The sequence below is a fragment of the Bufo bufo genome, chromosome 9, assembly GCF_905171765.1.
Source record: "Bufo bufo chromosome 9, aBufBuf1.1, whole genome shotgun sequence".
In the NCBI taxonomy this organism is placed as follows: Eukaryota; Metazoa; Chordata; class Amphibia; order Anura; family Bufonidae; genus Bufo; species Bufo bufo.
The window spans coordinates 153,378,961-153,398,576 of NC_053397.1; the positions used below are offsets into that span (position 1 = coordinate 153,378,961).

The window sequence follows — 19,616 nt, forward strand, 5'->3', positions numbered from 1 at the left end:
TTCTGTTTTCTTTCGCTTTGAGGCTTTGGGCCTAGTGGCGGGAAACTAGCTGGCTGCAGTACGTGGTCTCTCCGTGGATAGCGATGCGGGCACTCTAGTTCTGGACTTTGGCCTCCCACCATGCATCTCTTTCTTTCACTAGGGATCGCAGGAGGGTTGGCACTCTTTCTCTGGCTATTTTGCCTCTGCCGTTCTGCCACTTTAAGAGTCGGCTGCAGTTTGACTAATGCACACGTTCTATGGCCTCTATGGTAGCTCCGCTGAGGTGTCTTTGCTTGCTTGCTCAGGGAACAGTTGCTGCACGGCTGTATATGCTGGCGCTCTGCTGCTCTAATGCACTCTTTACTGTGCAAGTTGAGGAGCATTATCGCTTCGCCCTCTGAGACTAATAGTTCCACTGTGGCAGGCGCAGCACTATGAAGTGCCTTTTGCGCTGTGGCATTAGAAGAATTAGACTTTTTAGTCTAACCAGAATGTCTATTACTCTGCAATTCCTCTAGCGCCGTTCTATGGAAGCAGTAGGTTTAAAGAGCACACCAAATACTTGAAATAACTTCTTTATTAACTTCAACTTTTCTTCACTGCCGCCTCCGCAGCAGATAGTCCATATACAAAACTCATGTTGAATAAAGTATCACAAAATGGTGGTATGCATAAGATGGTGGTTCAACTGTTCAATCCTGTCATTCAACATACAATGGTGGATATATTTCTCTCTTGAGTATCTGTACTCTCACTTTAAGTTATTTAAGCACTTTATGATCTCTCTGAGAGGTATATCTGAGGTTAACCAATAGTTCACTTGTTCTACTTGGTTTGCAGTTTACTCTATACAATTGCTTATGATCTGGTATGAGCAGTTCACATTTGTATCCAATTTGTTTGACTTGTATGATTGCATGGCTCAGTAGTTTGTTTGTATAGCGGAACTGTAAGTAAATATACATATATCCAGTTCAGTATACAGTTCTTATCACTATATTAACAGTAGGAACATTATATAACTGTTTTAAATACCTATTTTGGCCTCTCTGCTTCCATAAAACACAGCTCTTAGTGGAGTGTGTGTCTGTTCAGCTGCTCTTCTATGGGGTAATTATTCTAGCAGCTCCTGCTAGGGAATTTCCCACAAGGCTGTGTTTGAGGCTGGCTGTGATTGGTCAAAACTCCTGTTATATGTGAGGCTGGCTGTGATTGGTCAAAACTCCTGCCCAGCAACATCAGTTTAACTCTAGGCATTCTGTTGTGTCTGTTGTGTCATTGAGCTTACCTTACATTATATAATGAATCTTAAAAGCATTGTCACGGGGTAGCGTCATGGGTATAAAGATAGAGCGGAGGTGCACCCCCTGAGCTTCCACCCGGTCCCCTGTCCCTGCCTACTTGCACCACCCACCCTAGGTGACGGGGCACAACTGGGCGACAGTCCCTGACCTGAGTAAGTGCAAGCAGAGAGATAGAGACAGCAGGGAAGCGGACAGCCAATGAGAGGTAGCACTCAAGCGGACAGAGAGGTGGAACAAGCAAGGTACCACCAAAAACGGAAGGGCGAGGCGGGTCAACTAGCCGGGGTCAGTCCAGGAGGTCACGTCAGTACGAGGGAGGAGACAGAGACAGATCCGAGAGCGGGCCAAGGTCAAAATCCGGGAGTCACGTCAGTACAAGAGAAGAGGCAAAGACAAAATCCAAAAGCAAGCCGAGGTCCAAATCCGAGAGGTAGCGTCAAGGTTCAGGGAGCAGGCAGAAGAGGTGTCAGGAAGCAGATCAAGGGTCAAATCCAAAGGTAAGCTAAATAACAAAAATAATACACAGCCTAAGGGACCAAAATCGCAGGCAACCTGTAGCCAGCAGGTTGCCTGTATTTATAGTGGGGAGTGAGGGTCATGTGACGTGGCCAGCGTCACATGACCGACAGACAGGCAAGTCGAGCACCGATTGATCAGCTCGGTGCTCAAGGCAGACCTAGGAGCAGGGAGCCTCCCAGCTAGCAAAGCCACCCTGGGAACGAGGCCAAACACAGATCCTCGCTCCCGAAGCTAAGCAGCAGGTCTGCGGCTGATGGGAGACCGAGTGCGCCTTTGGCGCCCCGTTACAGGCATATTATCTTTTCTGCTTCTGTGAACACAAAATATAACTATTACATGACATCCAAACATGAAGTCACTATAAATAACTCTGCTTTTGTCTTTAACTTATAAACATAGGAACTGTATTAAGGTTATTTGCAGGTCTAGCTGTATACACATATACAGTCAGGTCCATAAGTATTGGGACATCAACATAATTCTAAGATTTTTGGCTCTATACACCACCACAATAGATTTGAAATGAAACAAATAAGATGTCCTTTAACTGCAGACTGTCAGCTTTAATTTGAGGGTATTTACATCGAAATTAGGTGAACAGTGTAGGAATTACAACAGTTTGCATATGTGCCCCCCACTTGTTAAGGGACCAAAAGTAATGGGACAAAATACTAATCATAAATCAAACTTTCACTTTTTAATACTTGGTTGCAAATCCTAAGCAGTCAATTACAGCCTGAAGTCTGGAACACATAGACATCACCAGATGCTGGGTTTCATCCCTGGTAATGCTCTGCCAGGCCTCTACTGCAACTGTCTTCAGTTCCTGCTTGTTCTTGGGGCATTTTCCCTTCAGTTTTGTCTTCAGCAAGAAAAATGCATGCTCAATTGGATTCAGGTCAGGTTGTTGACTTGGCCATTGCATAACATTCCACTTCTTTCCCTTAAAAAACTCTTTGGTTGCTTTTGCAGTATGCTTTGGGTCATTGTCCATCTGCACTGTGAAGCGCCTTCCAATGAGTTCTGAAGCATTTGGCTGAATATGAGCAGATAATATTGCCTGAAACACTTCAGAATTCATCCTGCTGCTTTTGTCAGCAGCCACATCATCAATAAATACAAGAGAACCAGTTCCATTGGCAGCCATACATGCCCACGCCATGACTCTACCACCACTATGCTTCACTGATGAGGTGGTATGCTTAGGATCATGAGCAGTTCCTTTCCTTCTCCATACTCTTCTCTTCCCATCACTCTGGTACAAGTTGATCTTGGTCTCATCTGTCCGTAGGATGTTGTTCAAGAACTGTGAAGGCTTTTTTAGATGTCGTTTGGCAAACTCTTATCTGGCCTTCCTGTTTTTGAGGCTCACCAATGGTTTACATCTTGTGGTGAACCCTCTGTATTCACTCTGGTGAAGTCTTCTCTTGAATGTTGACTTTGACACACATACACCTACATCCTGGAGAGTGTTCTTGATCTGGCCAACTGTTGTGAAGGGTGTTTTCTTCACCAAGGAAAGAATTCTTCGGTGATCAACCACAGTTGTTTTCCGTGGTCTTCCAGGTCTTTTGGTGTTGCTGAGCTCACTGATGCATTCCTTCTTTTTAAGAATGTTCCAAACTGTTGTTTTGGCCACGCCTAATGTTTTTGATATCTCTCTGATGGGTTTGTTTTGTTTTTTCAGCCTAATGATCGCTTGTTTCACTGATAGTGACAGCTCTTTGGATCTCATCTTGAGAGTTGACAGCAACAGATTCCAAATGCAAATAGCACACTTGAAATGAACTCCGGACCTTTTATCTGCTCATTGTAATTGGGATAATGAGGGAATAACACATACCTGGCCATGGAACAGCTGAGAAGCCAATTGTCCCATTACTTTTGGTTCCTTAACAAGTGGGAGGCGCATATGTAAACTGTTGTAATTCCTACACCGTTCACTTGATTTGGATGTAAATACCCTCAAATTAAAGCTGACAGTCTTCAGTTAAAGCACATCTAGTTCGTTTCATTTCAAATCCATTGTGGTGGTGTATAGAGCAACAAATCTTTGAATTGTGTCGATGTCCCAATATTTATGGACCTGACTGTAAGCTATATTAGCAACCTAGGACAGGTCTTAGCTGCCCAGCTACACACCGAGTGGCAAAGTGACATAGTGTGGAGATGGCAGCAGTAGCAGGAGGATACAGCAGTGGCAAGGTGACATAGTGTGGAAATTTTCTTTCTATTTATGGGATTTTTTTATTTGCGAATTTTATGGAAAAAAATATGTTTGATTTTATAATATTAACTTTTAATGCATATCAATTGTGTGTGTTTAAATGGTATAGTAACAAAATTGTCCGAAAAAAAGATTGACCCCGACACAGGAGGTTTTTGACACGGAAGTGACCAATTGGAGGACATAAATAGGCGCCGGTGCTTTGCTATGTAGAGCCCCTGATGAAGCCATTGGGCGAAACCCGGGTCGGGCGGACAGCGGACTGACTAAATATTTTAATGCTGTTTTCAAGTGCTTGTTTGTAAGTACAATAAATAGAATTTCATTTCAAGTACCGTGGATGCTGCACTATGTTGCCGTTCTTTTGAAGGTGCTGGAGTGTATGAGACTTTGCTGGGCAGCGTGGAGTGACGAACAGGGCGTCTGCCTGTGAGAAGCAAATTACCTGTGTGTTTAAGTGGCTACGTTTTAGAGAGAAGCAAATTACCTGTGTGTACAAGTGGCTACGTTTTAGAGAGAAGCGCGGACCAGAACCTATTTTCTTCTATTATTACATACAGGAGAGAGGACCGGCTCCTGTTATCTGGACTGCTGCTATTATATTAATAAGTATACACGGACTACAGTTTTTACTGTTGCTTTGTTTTGTATTTATAGTGTGGAGATGGCACCAGAGCAGGAGGATACCACAGAATGCCAAGGTAACATAGTGTGAATATGGCAGCATCAGGAGACCACAGAGTGGCAAGGTGACATAGTGTGGAGATGGCACAAGAGCAGGAGGATACCACAGAGTGGCAAGGTGACTTTTACGGATATCTTACACTCCAGCTGAGTAAATCCGTAGAACGTCTCCTAAAAACCAAGTAAATCCAAAGGTGTTGTGAATATATAGCTCCCAATTCCCCACAAACAGGATCCAGGACTTCAGAAAGGGGGTAAAAACAATCAACTTTATTGATGGCCACAGCTCATTCTTTTATGAAGTCCTCCAGCAAGGGTTACTCCCACGGGGCCCTTGTGGGGAACAGGCACACAAAATAGAGTGACCAATCGATATACAGTAAGCTATAACACACTCCCACATGAACCGTAAAATCTCTCCTCTCTATTCTGGAGATAATTGGATAAAGGGGCCGGACATAGTTCCATGCGGTCGACAACCAAGACCATTGTGTTTGCTAAATGTATCACAGGAAATATCCATTGTGTTTGTGGATTGCGTCACTGGCGATATCCATTCTGTTCGCAAATGTCCATTGTGTTCGCTAACTGCGTCACAGGCACATGAGGTGGTTTGTGTATAGGGTTAACTACATGTATAGGGTTAACTACATGAACAGCAGACAAAATACAAGAGTCTGGGCATTACTAAAACAGGGGTTTTGTCCCATAGCTCCCCCTTAGTTCCATGGGACGGCATACCCGCCTAGACCTCAACGGGTTGGCTTGGGGATGCCCGAGAAGCAGTTGGCAATGGGTCCAGTTCTGTTTGGCGAGACAACCCGTCTGCGTTGGTATTCTGTTTCCCTGGTCTGTTTTGCACAGTGAAATTATAAGGCTGCACTGCCAGGCTCCATCTCAATAGTCAGGGGTTGTCTCCTGCCACCCGGGGGTTGTGAACATTCATAACAGTAAAGGAGAGCCCATATAAATAAGGTTGTAGTTTCTTGAGGGCCCAAATGAGGGCAAGGCACTCCTTCTCCACAGTGGCATAACTGACTTCCCTGGGTATCAGTTTTCTGCTCAGGTACACCACTGGGCGCTCCATGCCCTCCTCCCCAACCTGACTCAATACGGCTCCCAATCCAAACATTGAGGCATCTGTATGGACGAGAAATGTTTTAGAATGATCTGGTGCTGCTAATATAGGTGCCTTGCTGAGGGCCGTTTTTAACTTTTGAAAGGAGTCCGCACACTCTGGGGTCCAAACAACTTGCTTGGGGAGAGACTTTTTGGTGAGGTCTGTGAGGGGCTTAGCTATAGTTCTGTAATCCTGTACAAACTTCCAGTAATACCCAGCGGTTCCCAAAAATGTCATAACTTGTGTTTTGGTGCGGGGCTGGGCCACTAGGTTATGGCTTCTACTTTGGCGGGTTCGGGCCTCTGTTTCCCGAAGCACACTCGGTGACCTAGGTACTGCACCTCTGCCATCCCTACATGACACTTGTCCAGTTTTAAGGTTAGGCCGGCAGTCTGGATTCTCTTGAGCACCACAGACACGTGCTCCAGGTGGGCCTCCCATGTGCAACTGAAGATGGCTATATCATCTAGGTATGCACATGCGAAGTCCTTAAATCCCTCTAAGAGCCGATCAGCCATCCTCTGAAAAGTAGCTGGGGCATCCTTCATCCCAAATGGCATGACCTTAAACTGGTACAGGCCAAATGGGGTGACAAAGGCCGACTTGGGGATGGCCTCCGGCTCCAAAGGGATCTGCCAATATCCCTTGCACAGATCTATAGTGGTCTAACAATTGCCATCCGGTCTAACCATTCGTCTACCCTGGGCATGGGGTAGGAATCAGTGACTGACCGGTCAATGAGTCTCTGGTAGTTGACGCAGAAACAGGTTGTCCCATCCCACTTCGGCACCAACACTACCGGGGAGGCCCACGGACTCTGGGAGGGTTCTATCACTCATAAGGCTAATGTCACGGCGCCGTCTAGGAGGCGGGCACGTCCAGAGCGCGCGCGCATCATCAGTGCATCCAGCGTCACCCGCGCTCCTGAAAATACTATGTGTGCAACTATCTGCATTCATGCTAATGGTTTTAGGGCTGAGCACCGAGCTGATCACTCGGTGCTTGGCTGTGTAGTCTGTGTGAAGTCATGTGACGCTGGCCACGTCACATGACCCCTCTAGCTCCCTATTTAAACAGGCAATTTGCTGGCCACAGATTGCCTGTTATTTAGGTTCCACCTGCGATTTTGTCTTTCCTGGCGTACTGACCCCCTGCTGAACTCCTGACGATCCTCTGCTGACTCCTTTGGTACTTCACGACTCTCCTGGTATTTATGACCCCGGCTTCTCCTGACTATTCTCTGCTTGCTCCATTTGTACTTTGTAGATTTCCTGGTATTGACTCGGTCCGTTCACGTTCTGTTGTTTGTCTGTCTGTCATCCCTGCACTTATTCCAAGCTAGGGATTGCCGTCCAGTTGTCCCCTGTCATTAGGACTCACGAGGCAAGTAGGCACGGCCAGGGGTGAGGGTGGAGCGCAGTGGTCACTTCCCTCCCCCTGTGTGTGTGTGTATGTGACCGTTACAGCTAACATGTCTAGTATCTACTTCTGCATGCTCTCCCTAACAGCCTCGGGAATGCGATATGGCTGCTGCCAGAGGGGTACCTGACCTGGGGTCTCCACTCTGTGGACTGCCAATGTTGTGTACGCTGGAACAGCAGAGAACATACCTCTAAATTTCCTTAGCAATTGGGAGGCTTGCTGTCTTTCCTCTAGGTTCAAGTTGTCTCCCAGACTTACATGATCTACCCCGACGGGGCTGCCTGCTAGCATATCAGGTAAGGGAATGCCCTCGCTATCTTCGCCGGCTGGGGCGCATACTGCGGATATCTCATCGGCCCTTTCTAAGTATGGCTTGAGCATGTTCACATGAAAGGATCTTCTGATCCGTTCATTTGAACAGCTCACTACCACATAGGTAGTATCACTGATCCGGGCTGCTATCTTGTAAGGACCCTGCCAGGCGGCCTATAATTTGTCTGTTTTAGTGGGCCTCAAGACTAGTACTTTTTGGTTGAGTTCAAATGCTCGGTCTCTTGCGCCCCTATCATACCACTGTTTCTGACGCTTTTGGGCCGACTGCAAGTTTTCCCGAATTGTTTCAGTGAGGGCTTGCAGCCGGTCCCTCAGCTCCAGAATGTAGGGCACGATAGGGGTTCCTGCCTCTCCCACGTCTCCCTCCCAATGTTCCCGTACCAGGTCCAGGGGTTTCTGTACCCTTCTCCCATACAGTAATTCGAAGGGAGAAAAGCCGGTGGACTCCTGGGCACTTCCCGGTACGCGAATAATAAGTGGGGAAGGAAAGCTTGACAATTACAGCAGGTCTCTGTGAACGTCTTTAGCATCTGTTTCAGTGTGCCATTGAATCGTTCACAGAGGCCGTTCGTCTGGGGGTGATAAGGAGAGCTCAGGATAGGTTTTACCCCACAGCTCTGCAAGAGCTGCTGGGTAATGGCTGCCGTGAACTGTGTCCCTTGGTCGGACACAATCTCCCGGGGAAATCCCACCCTGGTAAAGACATTGACCAGGGCCTCTACTACCGTCTCAGCCTGAATATTAGAGAGGGCCACTGCCTCCGGGTACCTAGTGGCATAATCTACTATAGTGAGGATATACATCTTGCCCGTGGCGCTAGATTTGCTAAGGGGTCCCACTAGGTCCACCGCTATGGGGAAAAAGGGTTCTCCTATTATAGGGAGGGGTCGCAGCTTAGCCCAGGGGTGGTCACCTCTCTTCCCTACCTGCTGACATACCTCGCAGGTCCTACAGTACTAGTCTATGCCCTGTGTGATTCCGGGTCAAAAGAAGGTCTGGGTCAATCTATTCTGGGTTTTCTTTATCCCTAAATGTCCAGCTATTCGGTATTTGCGGGGTACTATTAGTGGTTTTTTGGTCACTTGGTGGGCCCCCTGTCCGATCCCATCTGTCACCCTGTATAACTGTCCTTTGTCCCATTGAAACCTGGCCTGTGTCTACCTGGGGTTTCTCTACTGCTCTGCGGTAACCTGCTAGGGTAGGGTCTTCCCTATGTTCCTTCTCAAAATCTTGGGTGGTGTCCCAGTACATAGTGGGGTTTAAGGCAAGGGTCGGGACATCAGTTCCTACCTTGGGTTCCTTAGAGCGTGCGGTCTTCGTTGCCCGGGTCTGCTGCCGAGTAGTCACCGGTAAAGCTCCCTCCTGGGCTGGCGTAACAAACTTGGAGGTCATACATCCCAAGTCCTTCCCCAGCAGCACTTCGGCCGGCAGGTCAGCCATAATCCCAACCTCCAGTGATTCATCCCCCGTACCCCAGTCAATATGAACCCGGGCTGTTAGTATCTTATGGAGGGCCCCTCCAGCTACTCAAACTGCTACGGTGCATCCAGTGTGTTGGGACGGCTTGACCCATTGAGGTTGGACCAGGGTGATGGTGGCTCCGCTCTCTCTCAGGCCCCTAGCCTCCTGTCCATTTAGGCGGATGGACTGGCGGTGATGTGCCCGATGGTCTCCTGCGGCCTGTACGGGGGTTGACCTCGTGCAGTACGGACCATTGCTCAGTGGGTTCTGGGGGTGAATATGCTGCATAACTCCCTTTACTGTAGTCCTCCTGGACGCAATGAACTGTGGCTCGGTGCAGTGGTGCTGGTTGTCAGCCCACTTGGTTAGACGTGCGCTGCGGGCCGTTGGGTCTGATGTGTCCTATTTGGTTACACCCATAGCACATCGGTGGTGGCCTCCGTGCTCCCTGATTGCTTAGTGCAGTGTGGGACACATTGGGCCTGGCCGGTGTCGTGGATGTTGGGGTGTAGGTGGGGGTACACTGGACCGTTGGTGCTATGCTACTCTCCATAGTCCTGCTATCATGGTGGTCATCAGCCAGTCTATCAGCCTCTTCTACCGTCCGAGGCTTGCGGTCACGAACCCAGTCTCTAACATCTGGCAGAGCAAAATCAAAAAACTGCTCCAGCAGTAACAACTGTAAAGCATCTGCCAACGTGGTCGCCTGGCACCCCTGCATCCAGTTGTGGGCAGCGCTCTGTAGGCTTCCGCTGCTCGACCTGATAGCTTACTGCTCAATATTGCAGCACAGCTATCTCTCTCCAAGTTCTCCAATGCACATTATCTTTCGAAATCCTGCAAATAGCTGTCTATGTCCATTTCACCATCTGTAAAGGCTTTAAATGCAGCATAATTAATCTTATGTGACTGTCCATTAGCAGCTCTCTGTAGTGCCATTACATCCCCTTGTTGCATTGTAGTCGCTTGTATTCTTGCGCTGTGTGCTTGCGTTGCTTGCGCCATTATTTGGGTGATCGTCTCTTGTGATGGGTTGGGCCCCAAAATGCTAAGCCTTCATCTTACGTCCTTTTGAAATTCAGTTTCTTTTGGCATCTCCATGGTAGCATCGCTGGTTCTGTCGCTCTCTAGCAATTCGGCAATTATCGTGGCTTTTGGCTTGTTACTTGCCACTATGCCGCGAGCTTCCAGTAGTTCCTTTAATGTTGTTCGTTTGAGTCGTTCATATCTGTGGGCCATTTACTCCTTCTTTCGGTTCAATATATCCATTTGGGATAAAATCCCGCTGCTTGCCACCAGTGTTACAGATATCTTACACTCCAGCTGAGTAAATCCGTACAGCTTCTCCCGAAAACCAAGTAAATCCGAAGGTGTTGTGAATATACAGCTCCCAATCCCCCACAAACAGGATCCAAGACTTCAGGAAGGGGGTAAAAATGATCAACTTTATTGATGGCCACAGCTCAGTCTTTTATCAAGTCGTCCAGCAAGGGTTACTCCCACGGGGCCCTTGTGGGGAACAGGCACACAAAATAGAGTGACCAATCAATATACAGTAAGCTATAACACACTCCCACATAGACCGTAAAATCTCTCCTCTCTATTCTGGAGATAATTGGATAAAGGGTCCGGACATAGTTCCATGAGGTCGATGACCAAGACCATTGTGTTTGCTAAATGTATCACAGGCAATATCCACTGTGTTTGTGGATTGCGTCACCAGTAATATCCATTGTGTTCGCAAATGTCCATTGTGTTCGCTAACTGCATCACAGGCAGATGAGGTGGTTTTTTGTTTACATTTAAAGGACGAAATTGGGTTAACTACATGAAGCAGATGAAATACAAGAGTCTGGGCATTCCTAAAACAGGGGTTTTGTCACAGTGACATAGTGTGGAGATGGCAGCAGCAGGAGGATACCACAGAGTGGCAAGGTGACATAGTGTGGATATGGCAGAATCAGGAGACCACAGAGTGGCAAGGTGACATAGTGTGGATAAGGCAGCAGTAGGAGGATACCACAGAGTGGCAAGGTGACATAGTGTGGAGATGGCAGCAGGAGGATACCACAGAGTGGTAAGGTGACATACTGTGGAGATGGCAGTATCAGCAGCAGCATCAGGATACCACAGAGTGGCAAGGTGACATAGTGTGGAGATGGCAGCAGGAGGATACCACAGAATGGCAAGGTGACATAGTGTGGATATGGCAGCATCAGGAGACCATACAGTGGCAAGGTGACAGAGTGTGGATAAGGCAGCAGCAGGAGGATTTCACAGAGTGGCAAGGTGACATAGTGTGGAGATGGCAGCAGCAGCAGGAGGATACCACCAAGTGGCAAGGTGACATAGTGTGGAGATGGCAGCAGCATCAGGAGACCACAGAGTGGCAAGGTGACATAGTGTGGAGATGGCAGCAGCAGGAGGATACCACAGAGTGGCAAGGTGACATAGTGTGGAGATGGCAGCAGCAGCTGCATCAAGAGACCACAAAGTGACCTGGTTACAGAGTAGGGAGGTGAGTGGCAATACCAGTACCCGCTGATTAAGTTGGCTGAAAGGAGCACTTGGCATCAGATGTGTGGCATCAGGCGGGTGGCAGCTACAGAGTAGTAGCTGAGTCAGGTAGTCAGAAGAAACCGGTCTCTTTTATCAAAGTGTTGGTGTGGCACCATGGATGATCTAGTCTGATGCATCAGGAATTGGTGGTTGGAAATCCTGGCTGATCCACGCCTGATTCATCTTGACAAAAGTTAAGTCTCTCCACATTTTGGGTGGACAGGCGAGTTCTCCTTGGGGTAACTATGGCCACTGCCACACTAAACATCTGCTCTGATGCCACACTACTGGCCGGGCAGGACAGCTTTTCCAGAGCAAACTCTGCTAGTTGCGGCCACAAATCCAGTTTGGCTGCCCAGTAGTCCAGCGGATCTTCAATGTGGGTTGGCAGGGTGCTGTCCAAGTATGCTACCACCTGCTGATTCAGGTCCTGCTCCAGGTCAACTTGCTGCTGGTGAGTAGTTTCTTCACTATGCGGGTGAAGAAAGCTAATCATCAGCGACTGTAGACTCAGGCTGCTGCTGATGGAGCTGGTACTGCTCCTGCCACCCCACCTCTCCCCAGCAGCCATGGAAGTGGAACGTGATCACAGAGGGACCCCCCGGTCAGACCTGCCAGAGTATGGACGATGGCGCAGATAGGCAACAGCCAACTGACTACATGGGATGTCTCTGTAGTGGTTCAGTTTGTCCTTCCTCTCAGTGGGTGCAAAAAAGGCCACCATTCTGGACCAGTAGCGAGGGCCCAACAAGGTGGAGATCCAGAAGTCATCCCTCTGTCGAATGGTGACAATTTGACTGTCACTACGCAAGCAAGTGAGAATGGATCGGGCCATTTGCGCAAGTGACTCGGAGGGACTCTTTACCTCCATCTCTACTGCATACTGCCACGGTGTGTTTGGGTCCTCTGTCTCGTCTTTCTCATCGCCCTGGAGCTCCTCTGGCTGCTCCTGCTCCTCCTCTCCTGTCACCTGAGTAGAAAAACCACCCATTTGGCTACACATTGCCTGTGCTCCAATGTCCTCCTCCCCCTCTGTGGCAAACATCGCCACTTACAGAATGTCTTTCTTGTCTGTACCTCTTCCCCTCCCCCCTTTTCCTGTCCCATTGTTTTTCCAGCAGGGTGTTGTCTCAGGGACACTGGGAGACCTGTGTAAACTAGCTGCAGTGTCCCCCCTCAACCTCCCATCAGCCCTTGCTATTGTCTGACCCCACTTCTCCTTGTACCATAGTAATCTATGTATTGTATGTAAATGAGGCTGTTGGCGGTTTGAAACCAGCTGCGCATGCCTAGTAAAGTCAGTTGACTCCCAAACTGTGTGTCGTCCAGTCACTGGGGAAATTATCTCTTGGGTATTGACCTGCTTCTTCAGCTACAAGGGGATTTAAGTGAAGATATTGAGGGTATACCGTGAAGCTCCGCAACAATTGGTGGCAAGCGGCGGGATACAAGCCTTGCAGCACAGCAAAGCAGCAGTTTGTTGAAACAGCCATTCGGATATACTGGAGTTCGAAAATATGTGCAGTCATACGAACGAACGGTGAATGGAGACGAATTATGCAACATTGAAACGAACTACGTTAAAGGAATTATTCGAAGCAAGGGGAAGAAAAGCCAGCAACATAACCAAAGCTACTCTTGTGGCCGAACTCATAGAGGGGGACAGAGCGACCACTGCGGCAACTCCACAGGAGACAGAGCCAACAGAATTTACAAGAGAGCTCAATAGCAGGTTAGCTTTTTACCCAAACACCCCCTCCGTGGAGACACTAGAAAGACTGATAGCAGATGTACACGAGTACATTGTAGCGAAGCAAAACGCTATTCAGCGAGTCGGGGAAGGAGCCCCAGCGCCCACCAGCACTACCCAGGGAAAAGCTAAGATTCCCTACCAAGCTTTTAAAAATTACACAGAAGGAGAAAGTGATATTGACGAATACCTACAGGATTTCGAAAGGTTGTGGCAGCTACACGACATCAGCCCAGCCGACCAAGTACCCCTGCTGGCAGGTAGATTGTCAGGCCGCGCCGCATAGGCATACCGAACCGTCCCAGACGAAGACATCAGGAATTATCCCAAAGTCAAACAAGCCATCCTAGCACGGTATGCCATTACCTCGGAGGCATACCGACTCAAATTCCGGGACATCAAGAAACAAACAAAAGACTCACACACTGAATGGGCAAACCGACTACAACGAGCCGCCAAGGGGTGGATGGAAGCGACACGGGTCACCACTATGGAAGAGATGTTCCAGGTAATAGTAATGGAGCAGTTTTTTAATGGACTAACCACAGAACTGCAAAATTGGGTACAAGATCGCAAACCCCGTACCCTACCAGAGGCAGCCAAGCTAGCTGACGAGTTCCAAGACACAAGGCGAGATCAACGCACACCACACCGGACCACGTATGGATCTACCACCCCTCTGCCAGCAGTGACTACCTTGGCTCACCCACGACCAGCCGCGAGCCACAACCAGTACCCTGCTAGGTACAATACCCGACCACCGATCCGCTGCCACACCTGCAACCAACAGGGGCACATCCAGAGAGACTGCCCACGTAACTGACCTCACCAGAACTGGAACCACCAGGGTCCTCCTCCCCCCAATCGGGCTGCAGTACACTGCTGCCAAAGAGAATCTGTGCTCCCAACATCCACAGTCACCTCAATAGAAGAGCCTCTGGGGATCCTACACGAGGTAAACCCCATACAAGCCGCCTTAGACAGCCGCCAGGGGCACCGCCAGGTGGTACACATGGAGGGGAAGAGTATACAAGGATTACGTGACTCTGGGGCCACGTTAACCCTGGTCCGAAATCATTTGGTGCCTAAGCACACCCTCACCGGAGACTGTGTAGCTGTACGGGTGGCAGGGGGAGCAATTTACAAAGTTCCCACTGCCAAGGTGCATTTGAATTGGGGGGCAGGACATGGAAACATGGAGGTGGGAATTATGCAGGATTTGCCCGCTGATGTTATTTTGGGCAACAACTTGGGGGAGCTCACCTCTGCTTTTGTCCCTCAACCAACTATCCAAGAGGCCTACTCGGTTGTTACCCGGCAGCAAGCACGCACCACGGCTCCATCCGATCACTCTGAGGCTCAGGTAAACAATATGCCACACACCCCTCCTATTCTCCCCTGGGATGCCCCCCTGGAATTTGGCAGTGAGGTGGCCCTAGATCCCTCCCTGCAGGTATATAAAGATAGGATAAACAAGGACCAAGGATGGTTGGAGGGAGAGAGATAGGCTTGGGACAAAGGTCTCATATACCGCTATGCAGAGAAGGTAGTAGCAGGGTCCATACCCGTGCCCACTAAGCAGTTAGTGGTACCCCGAAAGTATAGACAAGAGTTGCTGCGCATCGCGCACGATATACCATTATCAGGACATTTAGGAATCAGCCGAACAAAACATCGGCTGACGCAGAACTTCTTCTGGCCAGGTATCTCAAAGGATATTAGACAATACTGTCAAACGTGCGATACCGGCCAGAGGGTAGGGAAGAGAGGGGATCGCTATAAAGCCAAACTCAGATCCCTGCCCATAATTGAAGAACCCTTCAGTCGAGTAGCTGTAGACATAATAGGACCCCTAGCGAAACCCAGTCCCTCCGGCAAGAAATACATCTTGACCGTAGTGGACTACGCCACTAGATACCCAGAGGCAGTGGCGTTGACCAACGTACATGCAGAGACTATAGCCGATGCCCTTATGCGAATATTCTCCCGTATGGGATTTCCCCGGGAGATTATATCAGATAGGGGCACCCAGTTCACTGCAGAGGTCACCCACCAACTCTGGAAAGTGTGTGGGGTTAAACCGATCTTAAACTCCGCCTACCACCCCCAGTCCAACGGGCTCTGTGAACGGTTTAACGGAACACTTAAACAGATGATCCGCACGTTCATAGACACTCAAAAAGACTGGGAACGGTTTTTGCCCCACTTGCTCTTTGCCTATAGGGAAGTACCCCAAGAATCCACGGGATTCTCCCCTTTTGAATTATTGTTCGGGAGGAGAGTGAGGGGTCCCTTAGACCTTATCAGAGAACACTGGGAGGGAGGGGTAACTATGAATGGTACCCCTATTGTCCCATACGTGCTGGAGTTTAGGGAACGCTTGGAGGCTCTGACCCAGACGGTACGTACTAACCTCCAAGCGGCCCAACAACGACAGCGCAGATGGTACGATAAGGGGGCTAGGGACCGCAGCTTTCAGGTCAGGCAGAAGGTGTTAATCCTACAGCCAGTCCCTAATGACAAGCTGCAGGCCTCCTGGCAGGGCCCATACAAGGTGGTGGAGCAAATCTGCGATACCACCTATGTGATCGGCCCGTGCGCTGGAGCAGGGGGCAGACGCATGCTCCATGTGAACATGCTGAAGCCCTACTACGAGCGCATAGAAGAGGTGACCACTATTTGCGCCTCTGCCGCAGAGGACTTTGACAATTTACCTCTCCCAGACCTCCTAGAGAAAGAGGGCCAGAAAGAGGACCTGGAAGAGGTTCAGTTAGGTGAACGGCTGAGTCCCCAGGAAAGGGCGCAGGCTCATAGTTTAATAAGGGAAAAAGGAACCACTTTTTCTAATCTCCCCGGGAACACCCAGTTAGCCACCCACAAAGTAGAAACACCAGGGCAGACCCCTCTCCGCCAACCTCCTTACCGCATACCTGAATCCGTAAAGGATAATATGCGCAAGGAAATTGAAGAAATGCTACAACTATGAGTCATAGAGCACTCTGAAAGCCCTTGGGCCTCCCCAGTAGTTCTGGTGCCGAAGCGGGATGGGACTACCCGCTTCTGCGTAGACTACCGGAGGCTTAATGATAAGACCGTATGCGATGCCTACCCTATGCCCCGGATAGACGAGCTCCTGGACAAAATGGCCAGGGGCCAATACCTCACCACAATAGATCTTTGTAAGGGGTATTGGCAGATTCCCCTAGCCGAAGACGCCATCCCTAAGTCGGCGTTTGTCACCCCGTTTGGCCTGTACCAGTTTAAGGTCATGCCATTCGGGATGAAAAACGCTCCGGCTACTTTTCAGAGGATGGTGGATCGGCTATTGGATGGGTTCCAGGAGTACGCTTGCGCCTATCTAGATGATATAGCGATCTTCAGCCACTCCTGGACTGAACACCTGACCCACATAGGAGCCGTACTAGACCGTATTAGGGAGGCAGGATTAACTCTGAAGCCCAGTAAGTGCCATATAGGGATGGCAGAAGTCCAATACCTAGGACACCGGGTAGGGAGCGGCCAACAAAAACCCAAACCGGCTAAGGTAGAGGCTGTAGCCAAATGGCCAACCCCTCGTACCAAAACTCAAGTACTGGCATTCCTAGGGACCGCAGGATACTACCGTAAATTTGTACCCAACTACAGTACCCTGGCCAAACCCCTCACCGATTTGACCCGCAAGAATCATCCTAAGATAGTAGTCTGGACCTCAGAGTGTGAGCAGGCATTCCAGCAACTAAAAACGGCTCTTGTGAATTCACCTGTACTTGCCGCCCCTGATCCAACTAAACGCTTTCTCGTCCACACAGATGCTTCTATGTTTGGATTGGGGGCAGTACTGAGCCAAGTCGGAGAAGATGGCGGCGAGCATCTAGTGGCTTACTTAAGCAGAAAACTTTTACCCCGGGAAGTAAGCTACGCCGCCATAGAAAAAGAATGCCTGGCCGTGGTGTGGGCCCTTAAAAAGCTGCAGCCCTATTTGTATGGACAACCCTTTTCCTTACTCACAGATCACAACCCGTTGGTGTGGCTGAACAGGGTGTCAGGAGACAATGTCAGGCTTCTACGCTGGAGTTTGGCGCTGCAGCCTTTTGACTTTACCATCCACTACCGCCCTGGGAAGCAAAATGGCAACGCCGACAGGTTATTCAGACAAACTGAACTTGAAAAGTGATCTGTGAGCGCTCCTCCGGACATCCCCAAGCCGATCCGTTGGGATGAGACTGTGTATGCCGGCTTGGTTCTGGGGGAGCATTGTGGCAAACATCGCCACTTACAGAATGTCTTTCTTGTCTGTACCTCTTCCCCTCCCCCTTTTCCTGTCCCATTGTTTCCCCAGCAGGGTGTTGTCTCAGGGACACTGGGAGACCTGTGTAAACTAGCTGCAGTGTCCCCCCTCAACCTCCCATCAGCCCTTGCTATTGTCTGACCCCACTTCTCCTTGTACCATAGTAATCTATGTATTGTATGTAAATGAGGCTGTTGGCGGTTTGAAACCAGCTGCGCATGCCTAGTAAAGTCAGTTGACTCCCAAACTGTGTGTCGTCCAGTCACTGGGGAAATTGTCTCTTGGGTATTGACCTGCTTCTTCAGCTACAAGGGGATTTAAGTGAAGATATTGAGGGTATACCGTGAAGCTCCGCAACACCCTCCTCCTCCTCTTCAGCCCTCACAGGGCTCATGTGGCCGTGATATCTAGGCCCCACTTCTCCAGTCCCCTGACCAACCATTGTTACCAGCATCTGTTCTAGGACATGAAGCAGTAGAATGACGTTGTTCAGCCCATAGTCCTGGCGACTGACAAATAACGTGGCGTCCTCAAAGGGCCTGAGCAAACGACAGTTGTCACGCATGAGCTGCCACTGGCAGACATCGAAGTTACACAGGGGAGTACTCCTATCTGCTTACATCATCAAGAAATCGTTGATGGCCTTTCTCTGTTCGTATAGTCGGTCAAACATATGGAGGGTGGAATTCCAACGCATGGAAACGTCGCATACCAGCCTATGTTGGAGGATGCCGTTCTGCCACTGCAGCTCAAGGAGGGTGTGCTTTGAGGTGTATGAGTGGCTGAAATGCATGCAAAGTTTCCTGGCCATTTTTAGGATGGCTCAGCCCTATTTGACGCAGCACCGACACAATGTTCTTCCTGTTGTTTTTCACCATGGTTCCGATGTTCAGTTGTCGGGGAGAAAGTCAGGATTCGATTTCTTGACGAAGGACACAATGCAGTTCCTCCCCTGTGTGACTCCGTTCGCCCAGGGAAACGAGGTGCAGAACATCGTGACACCGCCCTGCCCTGCGCATGTGGTATGCTGGAGGGGCACTGTGACTTGTCTCTGCAGTGGAGGCTGAGGACATGGTGGAGGATGAGGAGGCAGAGGTGGACATTGTCCCAGGACCAACGGCGTGACCTGGCCAAGTTGCTGGTGTGGCTGTGAGGGAACCACATTCACCCAGTGGGCCGTAAAGGACATGTACTGTCCCTAACCGTAGTTACAGCTCCACAAGTTGGCGCTGCCGTGCACTTTGGCAGACACTGACAGGCTCAAGGACTGGCCCACCTTCTGTTCGACATATTTGTGCAGGGCTGGTACTGCCTTTTTCACAAAGAAATTACGGCTTGGGACTCTCCACCTCAGCTCGGCACAAGCCATCAGTTCTCTGAAAGGTGCAGAGTCCACCACTTGGAAAGGGAGGGACTGCAGCACTAGCAACTTGGACAGGAGCACGTTCAGCTTCTGCGCCGTTGGATGCGTGCACGCATACCGCTGTCTCTTGGCAATCGCTTCGGTGATCGATTACTGAAGGAATGACTGGACCAGCAGAAGATGGGAATGACAGACAGCTCCCTTCGGGTGAGTTGGTGGAGCATTGACTGGCTGAAACCGGGTGTGTGCCACTGGGTGATGCAGCGGTAGCTGCGACAGGCTGGACCACCACATCAGAGCCACGGTTCTCCCAGGCCACTGCATGGTGACGCTGCATATGTTGACGCAGAGCCATAGTGCCAACATTGAATTGATTTACATATATCTCCCTAACACGTGTTGGGACTTTGTATTCTTTTATTTACAATTGGCCACTAGGACCATAAATGTCCCTGAGCTGACACGTGTTAAATAATAATAATAAAATGTAACATTTATTGCTTGTCTTAACCACCTCCGGACCGCTGTACGCAGATTCGCGTTCCGGAGGTGGCAGCGCTGCGCACAATCACGCATATACGCGTCATCTCACGAGACGCGAGAT

At 49.5% G+C, this 19,616-nt stretch overlaps 1 long non-coding RNA gene across 1 annotated transcript; it reads left to right on the top strand.

The window, feature by feature from the left end:
• Positions 1–792: 792 nt before the first annotated feature.
• Positions 793–13,098, top strand: LOC120978914. Its single transcript, XR_005774206.1, has 4 exons — positions 793–918; positions 5,229–5,240; positions 12,905–12,908; positions 13,088–13,098. It is a non-coding gene; the product is annotated as an uncharacterized LOC120978914 (long non-coding RNA).
• The last annotated feature ends 6,518 nt before the right edge of the window (positions 13,099–19,616 follow it).